General features: G+C 34.7%; 1 protein-coding gene across 5 annotated transcripts in view; it reads right to left on the bottom strand.

Annotated features, from left to right (window-relative positions):
* Positions 1–14330, bottom strand: part of CPEB1 (cytoplasmic polyadenylation element binding protein 1) — an 81156-nt gene that overhangs the window by 54997 nt on the left and 11829 nt on the right. The gene's annotated exons all lie outside the window — the stretch shown is intronic.

Here is a 14330-nt window from a genome sequence, read left to right as displayed (position 1 = left end):
ATACTAGCAAAAAGACTCCAGCAAGTGATCAGAAGGATCATCCACCATGATCAAGTAGGATTTATACCAGGGATGCAGGGCTGGTTCAATATTAGGAAAACCATCCACATAATTGACCACATCAACAAGCAAACCAACAAGAATCACATGATTATCTCAATAGACGCAGAAAAAGCCTTTGACAAAATACAACACCCATTAAAAATACTAGAAAGCATAGGAATAGAAGGGTCGTTCCTAAAAATAATAAACAGTATATCTCTAAAACCATCAGCTAATATCATAATGGGGATAAACTAGATGCATTCCCAATAAGATCAGGAATGAAACAAGGATGCCCATTATCACCTCTACTATTTGACATTGTACTAGAAACACTAGCAGTAGCAATTAGAGAAGAAAAAGAAATTGAAGGCATCAAAATAGGCAAGGAGGAGACCAAATTATCGCTCTTTGCAGATGACATCATGGTCTACTTAAAGAATCCTAGAGATTCAACCAAAAAGCTAATTGAAATAATCAACAACTTTAGCAAAGTTGCAGGATACAAAATAAACCCACATAAGTCATCAGCATTTCTATATATCTCCAACACAGCTCAGCAGCAAAAACTAGAAAGAGAAATCCCATTCAAAATCACCTTGGATAAAATAAAATACCTAGGAATCTATCTCCTGAGACAAACACAGGAACTATATGAACACAACTACAAAACACTCTCCACACAACTAAAACTAGACTTGAGCAATTGGAAAAACATTAACTGCTCATGGGAAGGACGAGCCAATATAATAAAAATGACCATCCTACCCAAACTCAGCTATCTATTTAGTGCCATACCCATGGAACTTCCAAAAAATTTTTTTACTGATTTAGAAAAAAACATAACAAAGTTCATTTGGAATAACAAAAGATCAAGGATATCCAGGGAAATAATGAAAAAAAAAACACAAATGATGGGGGCCTTGCAGTCCCAGACCTTAAACTATATTACAAAGCAGCAGTCATCAAAACAATTTGGTACTGGCTAAGAGACAGAAAGGAGGATCAGTGGAATAGACTGGGGGCAAGCGACCTCAGCAAGACAGTATACGATAAGCCCAAAGATCCCAGCTTTTGGGACAAAAATCCACTATTCGATAAAAACTGCTGGGAAAATTGGAAGACAGTGTGGGAAAGATTAGGAATTGATCAACACCTCACACCCTACACCAAGATAAACTCAAAATGGGTGAATGACTTAAACATAAAGAAGGAAACCATAAGTAAATTGGGTAAACAGAATAGTATACATGTCAGACCTTTGGGAGGGGAAAGACTTTAAACCAAGCAAGATATAGAAAGAGTCACAAAATGTAAAATAAATAATTTCGACTCCATCAAATTAAAAAGCTTTTGTACAAACAAAACCAATGTAACTAAAATCAGAAGGGAAACAACAAATTGGGAAAAAATCTTCATAAAAATCTCTGACAAAGGTTTATTTACTCAAATTTATAAAGAGCTAAATCAATTGTACAAAAATCCAAGCCATTCTCCAATTGAAAAATGGGCAAGGGACATGGATAGGCAGTTTTCAGATAAAGAAATCAAAACTATTAATAAGCACATGAAGAAGTGTTCTAAATCTCTTATAATCAGAGAGATGCAAATCAAAACAACTCTTGAGGTATCACCTCACACCTAGCAGATTGGCTAACATGATAGCAAAGGAAAGCAATGAATGCTGGAGGGGATGTGGTAAAGTAGGGACATTAATTCATTGCTGGTGGAGTTGTGAACTGATCCAACCATTCTGGAGGGCAATTTGGAACTATGCCCAAAGGATGATAAAAGAATGTCTACCCTTTGATCCAGCCATAGCACTGCTGGATTTGTACCCCAAAGAGATAATGGACAAAAAGACTTGTACAAAAATATTGATAGCTGGGCTCTTTGTGGTGGCCAAAAATTGGAAAACGAGGGGATGCCCTTCAATTGGAGAATGGCTGAACAAATTGTGGTATATGTTGGTGATGGAATACTATTGTGCTAAAAGGAATAATAAAGTGGAGGAAATTCTATGGAGACTGGAACGACCTCCAGGAAGTGATGCAGAGTGAGAGGAGCAGAACCAGGAGAACATTGTACACAGAGACTAATACACTGTGGTATAATTGAACGTAATGGACTTCTCCATTAGTAACGGTGTAATGTCCCTGAACAATTTGCAGGGATCTAGGAGAAAAAACACTATTCATAAGCAGAGGACAAACTGTGGGAGTAGAAACACTGAGGAAAAGCAACTGCCTGAATACAGCGGTTGAGGGGACATGACAGAGGAGAGACTCTAAAGGAACACTCTAATGCAAATACTAACAACATGACAATGGGTTCGAATCAAGAACACATGTGATACCCAGTGGAATCATGCATCAGCTATGGGGGGTGGAAAAGAAAATGATCTTTGTCTTTAATGAATAATGCTTGGAAGTGATCAAATAAAATATTATTAAAAAAAAAAAAGAAAAGCGACATTGTTTTACATACTTCTACCAAAAAAAAGTAAACTTCACAAAATTGTTGTAAAACTTCAAATGAGATGCCGTATAAATTTAAAAGTCCTAGACATAGAAATTGCCAGGTGTTGTACTTTTAATAGTCAGATGTTACAATTTTTAGGAAGCTCAAGTCATAAAACAGCAAGGCAAGGTAACATTAAATAAAAAGTTGTAAAGTTGTAAAGAAGTATGACTAAAGAAAATACTAAGTTCACACTATATACTACAATATATTCCAAAGGAATTCAATGACTAACATAGAAGACATTTTTTAAAAAAAATAAGAAAATGTAATGATTTAAGAAAATTCTCATATGTTCAACAAAAATAAATTCCTAGTAACAAAATGGGATTGAAGAGGTGTTTTGTACAACACAAAGAAATGCAGAATAAAAAAGAAAACTAGGAATTGTTGCCACAGTTAGATTTTTGAAGAAGATGCAGAATTGATAAAAATGAAAATTACCAATAGCCACCTGAAAACTTTCATTTCTAATAAAAAATGTAAACAACTCTAGTACCACTTTATCCATTAGTCCCTTACAATCTGATTTCTAACATGGAAAATACTATTTAAAGTTATTCTCTGCGGAATTATCCATCTCCTGCTTCATGAGTGTCCTAAGGCCTCAAACTACTCTCTCTCAACAATAAACAGGGATTCAGTTGTTCAGTGCATTCAATTTCCCCATCTTCATCTAGTCATTAGTCTTCTTAACCCCTATCTTACACCTCCAATTGTCTGCTTAACCTTGAATATCCCATCAGAAACACAACTGATCTCTCTAAACCCACTTAACACTATTCTTTTCTACTTCCATTTCTATTCATCTTCCCAATCACCTAGATTTGTAAACTCAATCATCCTTTAGCCTCTCACTTTCTACATGATGATTAAATCTTGATCATTCTAGTTCCACAACATCTTTTGCATATGTCTATAAATAAGCACCTTTTAAGCACTGTTCCAACCAGTAGATATACAAGCCAAACAAAAACAATCTCTGCCCTTAATAAGCTTAAAGTCTATGGAGAGAAACATGTATACAGTTAAATTACACATAAAGCAGAAACAAATTTAAAAGGAAGAGGAAATTAAACGTCTCACGTTCAAGATAGCACTTGAGATGGTCTTTAAAAGGAAGCTAAGAGCTATACTCTTCTCTCCATTCATATGTCTAACCACTTAGTTGAAACACTTCTTACCTCTTGCCTTAACTTTTAGAATAATTTCTCTGCTTTTTTTAGTTTCCCTTTTCCAACTTAGCCTCCATCCAGCTGCCAAAATATTAAGACAAAGTTCGAAAAAAATTATTCAAAACCTTACAGTGACATCCTAGTGCCTCTTAGGTAAATTATATGCCACCACCCCAGTCTTATATTTCTATTCTTTTCATACTACATTCATAAAAGACTCCTGGTTATTCCTTGTACTCAACATTCCATTTCCTGCTTCTATGCATTTGTCCAAGCATCTTCCCAATACTATGATTACATTCCATCATTAACCTCTGCCTCTCAAAATCTTTATCTTCCTACAAGGCTCAGCTCAAATGTAATCCCCCAAAGCCTTCCCCTATACCTTAGTATTAATGTTTTCTCCCTCCTTGAATTATCTTTATTTGCTTATTTGTATACTTATCAGCTTCATTGGCCCCTAGAGAAATTAAGTTCCTTGACTGTAAGAAGTCAGGAAGACTCAAGTTATAATCCTAATTCAGACACTTGCTGTATTGACAATGGGGAAGTCACTTCACTTCTCTCAGCCTCATTATCCTCATCTATAAAATTAAGATAATAGTGCCTTACCTCATAGGGCTGTTGTGAGAATAGGACAGCAGTAGTATGCTGCACATTTTAAAATACCATATAAATATGCTAGTACCACATAAATCATTTGTCTCTACCCTCAGAATACAATGTCTTTTACATAAGTATTTCAAGTTTCTTTAACTTGTTTGAAAAGATAATGCAAGGTTCCCATGGAAAAAGTCACAGATTTATAGGCTGGCAAACTTTAAAGTATAATCTCTCCTAAAAAAAGCAGTATAAGTGATGTGTAATAAGCACTATAAAGCTCATTATTACCTTTCATTCTCTAATATCCAGAATTGGAATTCACCAGTGATGTCAAACTCAAGCAGAAACATGTGCTACCAAATTGTATGCAAGGCTCCCTTCAATCTGCATTAGAAAACTACATATTAATATTATCTATGTTTTGATCTGTCTTTATTTTGTTCAATATCCTCCAATTTCACTTCATTCTGGTTCAGGTCACACCCAAGTTTGTGTTGTGGGCCACAAGAATCTTCCAAGCCATGTTTTGATGCCTCTGGACTATATATATGTATACACACACACACATATATATATACCCCTAAGGGTATTCAAGAGAAAATTATGAATTTAGGACCAGTAGATGATCTCAAATCCTTACTCTAAGAATAAGCTTCTATGACTTATATATACAGAAACACTCATATCAAATCAATAAGCATTTATTAAGCACCCATTATATGATAGGGTACTTGCTAATCCTAGGGATATCCCAAAAAAAAGCATAAAGAAAAACAAGGAACACTTCCAGGTACCAACCTGGAAGAGGACAGGGACTAGTAGGATTTTATCTAGGACTTGAAACAAACTAAGGAAGCAGAAGTGAAAAAGAGGGAAAGTTCCAAGCTTTAGGGACATACAGTAAAAATGCTTAGAATTTGGAGATAAGAATATGCCCAAAAAATAACGAGTCACTGGATAAGCAGTATTTGTAATAGACAAAAACAACAATATAAGCATTCAAATATTAGGAAATTATAAAAAATGATGTGCTAACATGAAGGAATAGTATTGTTCTGCAATCATTAATATAAAGAAATTGGAGAGATTTCTGAAATAATACAATTGGACTATGCAGGTTATCACAATTCCAAAGGACTCATGAAACACACTAGTCACCCTCCAGATAGAGAACTGATGAACTCAGAGTGTAGATGGAAGCATATTTTTTTATTTGCTTTTTTTTGGGGGGGGGGAGGGGAAACAGTACATGGCTAATGTAGAAATTTGCTTTGCTGTATAACATTTGTAATAGCTTTTGTTTTTCTTGGGTTCTCTCATTGGAGAAAAAAGGTTGGGGAAAGATAATCTAGAACTGAAAATAATCTCTGCTTTAAAAAAACTAACTGAAATGTGTATTATAGTGAAAACAAAAATGAAAAACATATTGGATTTGATTTTAAAAGAATCTACACAGAGTATCCCAAAAGTCTTAATACAATTTAAAGCTTCAATAGCTTACATGTACACTAAATTTTTGGGATATCCTATCTGTATTAAATATAACAAGTATGCAATTATGCCAACAAATGATAAGAAATGCTGAATTTCAGGGGTTATTCCTCTCCAACACTGGAGGATATAGTTTGAAATCTCATTTTCATTTGGAAAATATTTCAACAATTTCTCAAAATGATGTTTGATTGAATGCAGTTCTGTAAAGTTTGAATATTGGTAGGTTGTTCTTTCTCTACAATCCTAAGAAACAGTGAAAATAAGGTTAACTCTGGAGGTCCTATGCAGAAAACATAAGTAACCAAGAAAAAAATTACAGACTATCTTCCAAAAATCTTATAAATTCTTCATTTAAAATGCTTGGTCTCTTTTGCATGTCCACTAAAACTTGGCACTTATGAAGCCTAAGTCACAGTACCAATATAACTTGCTCTCCCTTTCTCCAGCAGAGTCCTATCAATCTCCTTCCATCCAATTCATCCTACTCACTACATAGCTGCTCTTTTTAGAATTAGGTTTAACTTGACCTAAGTGAATTTGTGGGAGTTTTTTAATATGTTGTTAACTATTTCAAAATAGTTTCTTTCCTTTGCAGAACTATGTATTTTAAAGCATTATAAGGGGCCTATGACACCAACAAATTTAGAACCCATACTCTATAATATCACTTTCACCTAGTCACCTGACCACATTCTAGTATTCGAGACTACCACAGGTACCCAACTTTTTCTGCCACTACTTTCCAATGAATGCTACAAAAGATATTCAGAGAAAGAAGATTTCTGTATGGAATGGAAATACTTGGAGGAAATAGGACTTGGAAGGTAAAGGTGGGGGATGGAGGACAAGAAAAGAAAGGCAAAAGATTCTAGGTGGGAACAAAAAGGTCAGAGAACAGCATCACAAAAAGAGAGGAAAAAATTGTATGTATCATGTAAAAGGAATAATGAAGGTGGTCTGAATTGAAATAAAGGTTACCAGGATACAAAATAAGCCCACATCAATCATCAGCTTTCTATATATTTTCAACAAAGGCCAGCTGCAAGAGTTAAAAAGAGAAACTCCATTTAAAATCATTCTAGACAATATAAAATCTACTTGCAAAGGCAGGAATTATATGCACACAATTACAAAATACTTTTCACATAAAGTTAGATCTAAACAATGGGGAAAAAACATTAATTGCTCATGGGTAGGCTGAGTTAAATATAATTAAAATGTCCATCATGCCCAAATTAATTTACTTATTCAGTGCCATATCAATCTACCAACAAACTATTTTATAGAACTAGAAAAATAATAAAATTCATCTGGAAGAACAAAAGATCAAGAATATCAAGAGAACTAATGAAAAAATGTGAATTATGGTGGCCTAGCAATACCAGATATTAAAAGTACTATAAAGCAGTAATCATCAAAACAATCTGGTACTGGCTAAGAAATAGAAGTAGCTAAATGACTCCAGTAATCTAGTGTTTGATAAACCCAAAGATCCCAGCTTTTGGGATAAGAACTCAGTTTGACAAAAACCGTTTGGAAATTTGGAAAACAGTATAGAAAAAATTAAGTTTAGATCAGTATCTCAACCCTATTCCAAGATAAGTTTAAAATGGGCATATGATTTAAATGTAAAGAGTAATATAAGTACATGCGAGGAATATGGAATAGCTTGCCAGTCACTTCTATGGAGAAAGGAAGAATTTATGACCAAATGAGATAAAGAACATTACAAGATGTAAAATGAATAATTTTTATTATATTAAACAAAACCAATGCAACTAAGATTAGAAGGAAAACAACAAGGGGGGAATTTTTATAACAAATTTTTTCTGATAAAGGCCTCATTTCTCAAATATATAAAGAACTAAATCAAATTTATAAGAATACAAGTCATTCCCCAATTGATAAATGGTCAACGAATGTGAACAGGCAGTTTTCAGATGAAAAAAATCAAAGCTACCAATAAGCATGTGAAAAAAATGCTCTAAATTACTCAATTCTAGAAATGCAAATTAAAAGAACTCTGAGGTACACCTATCACACCTATCTGATTGGCCAATATGGCAGTAAAGGAGAATGATAAATGTTGGAGGGGATGTGGCAAAATTGGGACACTGATGTACTGCTGGTAGATTTGTGAACTAATCCAACCGATCTGGAGGCAATTTGGAATTACACCCAAAGGGCTATAAAACAATGCAGACCCTTTGATCCAGTAATACTACTAGCAAGATCTATATCCCAAAGAAATTTTTTAAATGGGAAAGAACCTGCTTGTACAAAAATATTTATATCTGTTCTTTTTGTTGCAGCAAAGAATTGGAAACTAAAGGACTGCCCCTCAATTGGGGAATGGCTGAACAAATTGTGCTATATGATGGTGATAGAATGCTACTGTGCTACAAGGAATGATGAACAGGATGATTACAGAAAGAACTAGAAAGATCTACTTGAACTGATGCAGAGTGAAATGATTAGAACTAAGAAAATATTGTACATGATAACAGCAATATTATGGAACGATCAAATGTGATCAGACTTTGCTACTAACAGCAATACAAAGATCCAATTCTGAAGGACTTATGAAGTAAGAATGCTATCTGCCTCCAGAGAAATAAGAATGCAGATGAAAGTATATGACATCACTTTTTTATTTGGGTATATGTTTTGTAGTTTGGGTTTTTATAAAATTATTCACTTATGAAAATTAGTAATATGGAAGTATGTTTTGCATGAAAATAAATGTATACCCCAGATTGAACTGCTTGCCAGCTCCAGGAGGGTGGATGGAAGGAAGGAGAGAGACAATTTGGATCATATAATTCAGAAAATTCAGAAAACTTATGTGAAAATTTGTTATTAAAAATAAATTTTTTAAAAATTAGAGTACAAAAAGGAAGTGTTACATGCTTGGGAATAATAGGAAATGCATGTACAATCTTAATCTGTTACCATTCAAACAGCCAGGCAAAGGACACAATCTGTTACAGTAAAAAACTCTTATGGCTATAGTCTGATTTCTCCAGGTATCTGAATCATTTTACACTTATTTCATCTCTTCATGGGACAAAACAATGCTCAAAAATCTAATGATTAGACTAAAGACTTCATAAAATAAACTGAATATTTGTTTCCCTAGATTTATCCCTTTTCTCTCCCAGGCTGATCTCTACAAAGGGATTCAGTCCTTGTAATAGCTTACAACACTGTCCCTTCTTGACTCCTGCCTTCCTAAGTGGCTAGGGGGTTTCAGAGCACTATACATTGGGGAAAGTAGTACCTCTACAGCCCAAAAGACTTTTCTCCTTTCACTGATGCACACCATTACAGCAAAACAAGTTATTTATTAAGTACCTATTATAACCTGAAGGAAACACGACACTTTTAAAATAGATGCTCAGTTCTTATATTCTAAAACTTACTCTTCCAACATTTCATGATGTTTAACACCTACCTGGACTTGATAGACAAGTTTTATCATTACTAAATTTGTCTTTTGGGAAGGCAAACATCACTACCTATGGCTACAAGTCAGCCTGTGTGTAGTGCTACAACCTTCCCCTGACTACCACCCCCTAAAAAGCTAAGATTCCATGTTATCTACTCCTCCTATTATCGAAATTCCAGCCTATTTGGCAGTGATCAATTTTAAAGTCTACTGGAATTAATTGCATTACTTTAAAATATGGTTTCAGAATATTGCTGAACTAGAACATAAAACAAACTACTTAAGAAAGGAAAAAGAAACCAATTTTAATATCAGCTTGAAGGATTTGGTTTGGAAAAAAAATGTTTAATCGGTTTAAAAAAAACAAAAAAAGCCTACTGCTGGAGAGGATGCTAGAAATAGAAATAATAGAAGCATTAATGAACTATTGCTGGGGTAGTCAACTGGTCCAACATTCTGGAGAACAATCTACAACTCTGCTCAAATGACTAAAAACTGTGCATACCTTCTGATCCAGCAGTATCACCACTACAGTCTGTACTCCAGAGATTTTTTTTAAAAAGGGACCTATATGTACAAAAATATTTAAAGCAGCATTTTTTCTTTTTCTTTCTTTCTTTCTTTTTTTTTTGCGGTAGCAAAGAACTGGCATTTGAGGAAATTCTCATCAACCAGGGGAATGGCTGAACAAATTGTGGCACATGACTGTGGCATACTACTATGAAAGAACTGTATGAACTGCTGAAAAGCTAAGTGAGACAAATGGGACAACACTGTACACAGTAAACAACAATGTTGTGATGATGCATACTTGTGAAAGATTTGACTACCCTGATAAATATAGTGATGTAAGACAACTCCAAAGGACTCATAATAAATGTTAAGTCTACCTCCAGAGAAAACTGATAAACTCTGAGTATAAATGAAGTATATTTTTCTCACTTTCTTTATACTTAGGAAGGGTTGAGAGATGATAAATATGGAATGCTTTGAATTTCATATGTATAACTAATATATTGTTTGCCCTCTCAATAGTTGGGAGAGGGATGAGAGGGCGAGAGAATTTGGAACTCAAAATGTAAAAAAGTGTTAATTTTTTCTTAAAATTTTAATGGTTAGCCCCAAATCTAAAGATAATTCTAATTTAAACTATTATGAAAAGTTCAGCAATGCAAAATTGTGATTATAAAGTCTAATTACAGTAATGTATCATTCATCTATAGTGTTTTATATCTTGTAACCTCAACCTTCTAAACATAGCACTAACCACTAAACACTGCATCTAAGTGAGAAAAATCTCAATAGCCTTTTCTGTTAACATTCATATTTCAAAAATCCAAATTTGTTTCACTGCAACTGATATACTGAGGAACATTTTCAAGTTTGCTCATTTCCTTTCTTCCTTAAAAAACAAAGAATACAGAAAACAGCACCACTTCACAGTAATTCAAACTGCCACCTTTACAATGCTCACTTTCATAAGTGAGTTTAAAGCCTTTGTCAAGGTGAAGTGGTCAATTTAATGCATATTTTCTAGTGCTGTAGTAGTTACGAACTGGTCAAAGCCTCTTCTCCCTTCCTGTCACTACTGAGGCTAAATCTGCTTGCAGCAGAGAACAAGGCCATCAGCAGCCCAAGGCTGATTCAGATTCTGCCACTATTTTAGTGGTTATGTATTTCTTAACATTTAATATTTCTCGAACTGTGAGGCCTTTCTGATTATGTTCGAATCTTTTTTTTAAGGTGCCACTAATGAGGTCTGAGTCCCTGACTTCACTTTCCCCACAAGTCCTGCACCATAATGCACAGTTCACTGCTTTTGGTCAATGTGCAAGATAAGTTAAGCAAAACTCACCATATTCCAAAAAGGCTGTTAGGATAGTAGTGAGTCAAGACTTAGTTCTATAATCCTCAGTAAATTACTTTGAGATTCAGTTTTATTATCTTAAATTAAGGGTATGGAACCTGCAAGGTCCTTTTGACAATTATAATTCTAAAAAACAAATCTACAAGAATATCCTCCCAAAAAACAACTGTAACTCAAACTTTTAAGCAAAAAAAGTTTTAAAAGCATTAAAAGATCTACAGCAGATATGACATGTTCTTAGGAGGTTCTCTCTCCATTCCTTTACTAACTTCCCTATTACTGTACCACTATCCTCTCAATCCCTCAGGCCTGAAACCTAGGTGTCATCTTTGACTCCTCACTACCCACCATGTCCAATTATCTAATCCTATCTATGTACCATCTTTCCTCTGACTCATCTACCATCTTGGTGCAGGTCCATATCTCCTCATACGCCACTGGGCTCCAATATCTTCCAGAAAGTTGACAAAATAACACAAAAGGAAAAAGGAGAGGGGCAGGATACATGTTTTCTAGACCCTTTAGAAAACATGGTGTCATCCTTCTGGCTACACATGTTTGAATATATTAGAAGGACAATATTGTAGATAGCAAGGGTATGGGCACAATTCAGAAAGAAGGCACCACAAATGTTACCATCCCAAGAACAGGTGCTCTCAGCATTATTGTAAACAGATTAAGAGCAAAATTCTAACCAAGAAATTAATGTGGGATTATAAATACTCTAAGAGCAGAGATAACTCTAGATGAAGAAAAATGATCAAAAGAAGGGAATCTAGATTAGAAAAAGGCACCTAGGAGGTTCAACTGAAATGTCAGCCTGCTTCTCCAGAAGCATACTTTGTGAGAATGAATGAAAAGGAATTAAGTTGTTGGAACTACTCCCCTATAAATTCATGGCTTAAACGACTGTTTAAGAAAATGACTCTTGGATTATGAGATGGGGAAAAAACTGCAACAGCCTACTGATTGGCCTCCTTTTCTCTCAAGATTCTCCCCAGTTGAAACTATCCTCCAACTCAGCTATTCAAGTGATTCTCAAAGTGCAGCTCTGACAATATCCTTATTTCAATAATAATTCAGTGGCTTTCCCTATCAGCTCAAATATCTATTATAAAACACTGTTTTGATTTTTCAAATTCTCCAACATAACCTAGCCTCTTCCTACATATTCACCTTACACACTCCCACCCCTATCACTCATATACTCCTAGATTGACACTTACCTCCTGGCTTTTCCTAACATGCCATACTCCAGATCTGACCACTTTCTCTGGCTCTCCCCATGCCTGGAATTTCTGTCATTACTTCTGCCTCCTGACTTTCTTCAAGTCTCAGTTAAAGTCCCACTTCCTGAAAGAACCTTTTCCCAAGTTTCAATTGGGGAATGGCTGAACAAATTGTGGTATATGTTGGTGATGGAATACTATTGTGCTCAAAGGAATAATAAAGTGGAGGAATTCCATGGGGACTGGAACAACCTCCAGGAAGTGATGCAGAGTGAGAGGAGCAGAACCAGGAGAACATTGTACACAGAGACGGATACACTGTGGTACAATTGAACGTAATGGACTTCTCCATTAGTGGCAATGCAGTGATCCTTAACAACTTGGAGGAATCTAGGAGAAAAACCACTATCCACATCCAGAGGACAAACTGTGGGAGTAAAAACACAGAAGAAAAACAACTGCTTGAATACATGGGTCGAAGGGATATGGTTGGGGATATAGACTCTAAATGAACATCCTAATGCAAACAACATGGAAATAGGTTCTGATCAAGGACACAAGTAATACCCAATGAAATTGTGCTTCAGCTGCAGGAAGGGTGGATGGAGGGGAGGGAGGGAAATAAAGTGAGTATTGTAACCCCCCCCCACAAAACTAAATTTAATTTTTAAAAAAGAACCCTTTCCCAGGCTTCAATAATCTTTGCTCTGAGACTATGCTTACTGTGTGACTATAATTTCCACATAGTCGTGATTGTAATCTGCTCCATTAAGACATGATTTCCTTGAAATTTGTTTCCCTTTGTCTCTAGAGTACTCAACAGTGCCTGGCACATGGTTAAGAAAGGAAAAGGAAATTAAGTTTTTCTTCACAACTTGCTAAAATTTGGATTTATACTTCATTTGTAAGTGGAAGCTTTGTACATAGATAACAAAATCCAATGTCTAGATTGCAAAATTTGGTAGTAATTAGTACTCCAAAGGGTTGTCAAAGTTGCCTGTTTGATGTGATTCCATACTTTCAATCTCTTATCTTTGGCCCCTATCACCTGTATGATGAAATAAAATGCATTGGATTTTGAAACTGCCAACAATAACCAAAGGTATCCAAAACACTTAAGCAACTTCATTTTTCTAGGCAGTACAAGCAATTATTTTCCAACTTTGGATGGGGCCTAAGGAAATGTTCCCTATAGGGCACTCAAAAAATCAATTATATTAACAAATGAAACTACTTATAGATTCAAAAATGCAACTAGTGATAGAAAAACAATTATAACCACCATTTAAAAAGTCCTCCAATTGTTTCTAATGACTAAAAACAGACACTCAAATTCATAGGACAAAATGAGTTTTAAAGTATCCCATGTTGAGAGGTCACTGAAAGCAGTAATGACACTCAACAGCAAAAATGATATTTTTTCTTTCCCTTAAAATAATTCTAAATTGAGATACTTGGGATTTGAAAAAGCAACCAACTTGAACAAGTTAACATCACCCATTTCTGACTCTAGGTTTTAGGGTAATACAACGGAGACATCAAGATTTAGGGGCAAAGAGAAGTTCTCAGGTTCCTTTCATTCACAATTGAATAAATAAAATAACTATTAAATAAATATTAAATAAAAAAACTATTCGATGAATACAAAAATAGAAATTCCATTTGGTTTTTTAAAGGGAGTGTTTACTTGTATAATCAATATCAAATTGCTTAAGAGAGGAAGGGGTCTTTGGAGAGAGAATGTGAACTCAATTTTTAAAAATGTTTAAATTTTTTACAAGTAATTGGAATTTATTTAACAAAATAAATAGAAATAAAGGTTATGGTTATGTGGTTTTGAAACCCAAAGTCTCCACAAACATTTTACACATCAATGACTTTCATATCCAGTTCTGTAACATCCCAAAATGTCTCCAATAATCTCAAGCTCCGTTATAAAATACCCCAAAACA

The sequence above is a fragment of the Monodelphis domestica genome, chromosome 1, assembly GCF_027887165.1.
Source record: "Monodelphis domestica isolate mMonDom1 chromosome 1, mMonDom1.pri, whole genome shotgun sequence".
NCBI classification, from domain to species: Eukaryota; Metazoa; Chordata; class Mammalia; order Didelphimorphia; family Didelphidae; genus Monodelphis; species Monodelphis domestica.
Note: the sequence above shows the minus strand (reverse complement) of the source record. Positions and strands in the feature narration are given on the sequence as shown.